The sequence below is a fragment of the Arachis duranensis genome, chromosome 9, assembly GCF_000817695.3.
Source record: "Arachis duranensis cultivar V14167 chromosome 9, aradu.V14167.gnm2.J7QH, whole genome shotgun sequence".
Lineage (NCBI taxonomy): Eukaryota > Viridiplantae > Streptophyta > Magnoliopsida > Fabales > Fabaceae > Arachis > Arachis duranensis.
This window is the reverse complement of record NC_029780.3, coordinates 112,751,188-112,754,235: the sequence shown is the minus strand read 5'-3', so window position 1 is coordinate 112,754,235 and position 3,048 is coordinate 112,751,188.

The following is a 3,048-nucleotide window of genomic DNA, read 5'->3' as shown; positions in this document are numbered from 1 at the left end:
TAAAATAGACAATTAAAGATCGTCAATGAATAAAAATAAATTAAATATAATAAAGAATAATTTTAGTAGTATAAATAATTAAATTAAATTACTATATATAATTTTTACTATTTATCTTATTAAAATTTAATTTAACATTAATGATAAAAAATTAATTTTAAATAACCCCAATTTGTATTTTACAACATAATTAAAACACAATTCATACTTTTTTATTTTTTGATTAATCAATATTTTTTAAATTTTTTGGTTAAATCTTCTGTATTTTATGATTGCTAAATTTTCTCTACAAAACATAAATTTGTGATGAATTATTATAATCATAATTAATTAAAAAATATAAAAAATTATAAAAAATCAAATAAAAGATATAAAATAAAGTAAAAATTTATTTTGAAACTAAAAATTTGTATCTTATTATATAATCAATTTTGTTACTCACTTTAACTTCATTGTCCCTTTATATCCAAAAATGTATATTATAACACTCTAATATACAAATATATGTTTGAATGAAAGAACTAGTAAACGAGAAGCTTAGAAGGAAAATAAAATAAAATTGCGAACGAAAAGACACTCTCATAAATAAATAGCAGATGAAAGGTAAAATGCGTTTGAAAAATGATAAGAATAAGATAAGGACAAAATGTATATAGACAACATAAGTAAATAGTCACTAGTCGCGACCTGTGAAGTTTAGGCCGGTTAAGGTACAGAAAATTAATACTAGATTGACAATAGTATTTCCTATCTCTCCCAAAGATACATCATTGCCTCTATAAGTAAGTTGCAAATTAAACATTTAAATAATTCATATTGAAGGTTTTTCAAAATAAAAATGAGAGATTCTAGAAGTACAACACAGAATCGAATAAACTTCACTGTCTTCCAGATGAATCTAACTCACTGTTAAGCATCAAGACCTGCATATGAAAAACAGAGAATATATACGGAATGAGAACCCCCAACCCATGAGTTTCTAGTATGGTAAAAGTGCCAAATAAATATAATGCACAATAATATAAATTCACTAAGCATCTTAAATTTCTAACCTCGTCATATCCATCATAAATTCTCACTAATCCATAACTTGGCAACTATTATAGGGGATTCTAATTCTAACTCAATATCCATCATACTTCCACAACCTTCCAACTGAATAAATAAGAACTGAACCATCCCTCAAGTAATTCAACTTTTATACAAACACAAACAATATAGACAAATAAATGCACAAGTAAGGCAAGTAAGTCAATTAGCAAATAATAATGAAACATGTACAATTAGGCAACCCAAGGTTATTAAACAAACCCAAAATTCAAACATATGCATATGAAGTATGCCTGCTCTATGGCCGATGATATCATTTGTCGATTATATAGCCAACCCGACACATCCTGGTAGCTAACCATGGACAGAAAAATCCAATGCGGAGCAAGTGAGTTTGAGCTACAACCCCTTTATTACTACCTGCTTAACCCAGAGCGAGTGGAAGAACCATTATTACCGCTACTACCCAGGCGGGTGTTTGAAAGCTCAATTTGGAGCAAGTGAAATAATCCACTACTGTTGCTACTACCCAGGCGTCACAATCACTGACCTGGAGCAAGAGGGACGAACCACAATCCTTGTTACTTCCCAAGTATCACAATCACTGACCTGGAGCAAGTGGGACGAACCACAATCCTTGCTACTATGCCCAAGTATCTCAAACATACATTCATTCAATCTAAATCAATCATCATTATTATCAAATCTCAAACATTGACCTAGAGTAAGCAGGACGAACCACAATCCTTACTACTACCTAGATATCTCAACCATACATTCATTCATTCATCATCACATCATTATACATCATGAACTTAGCCACCGCTCACAACATATATAACATTACAACACTTCCTCATTTATCATTATTTTCTTTATCTTTTTCTTCATCAATAAGTTATCTTTCTCACAGTCCAAGTCATACTTCATTATCCAAAATTCACCTACTAAACTTTAAACAAGAGTTAAAAGAGTTTTGAAAGTTAGAGGAATGGTTTAAAAACACAAAAACTCATATTTAAGAAAACAAGGGCTGTGCATACACACCCCTTCCATGTCTACACACAGGATTAAAAATAGGTGATCACGTACGTGACCCCCTGCTTGCGTACGCGAGGAGTGCAACCCGAAACGAGAGCTCGCGACACGTGCGAGGCTCGCGTACAGGAGTTATGCAGAATATGTAAAAGCTGTTAAGTTCATAAATTTAGTTTTCTACACTTAACTTTCAATGTCTATAACTTCCTGTACAAAATTCATTTTCCACAAACTTTATACCGTTTATAAGATCTTGAAATTATCTTTAATTTGAAATAGTTTTCATTGAAATCAAAGGATAAAGGAGGAGGGTTGTGTTAGGTCTTCGGCAACCAACGTAAAAATATAGCCGAACCCCCCATGACATGAATCAAAGATATTATTGCGCTAAAGTTAGGTCGTTACCCGGAAGTAACGCGCCGTATGGCTCGAGTACGGTGTTAAAGCAAGAGCCGCTGCATCGGTGCCCGGATGTAGTGTTAAATGAGCAAGGGTTCTCGCGTTTTTGTGAACGGACGATGGTAAATAAGCTAGTTCACAAAGGAAAAGGTAAAGGTCGAAGCGACAAAAGGTTGAGATTTGGGACATGGAACATAGGCACTCTAACAGGAAAGTCCATGGAGGTGGTGGACACCATGACAAGGAGGAAGATTAACATTATGTGCCTACAAGAAACGAAATGGGTTGGTGCAAAGGCTAGGGAGTTGGATTCTTCTGGTTTCAAACTTTGGTATACAGGAAAGGTGAAGAATAGGAATGGAGTTGGAATAATTGTGGATAAGCAGTGGAAGAAGGACGTAGTTGATGTCAAGAGAGTGGGAGATCGGATCATCTCTATCAAACTTGTGGTGGAGGGAGGTGCTTTCCATGTGATTAGCGCCTATGCACCGCAAGTGGGTTCGGACGAACAACACAAGATAAGGTTTTGGGAGGATCTAGAGAGTTTGGTTCAAGGCATAT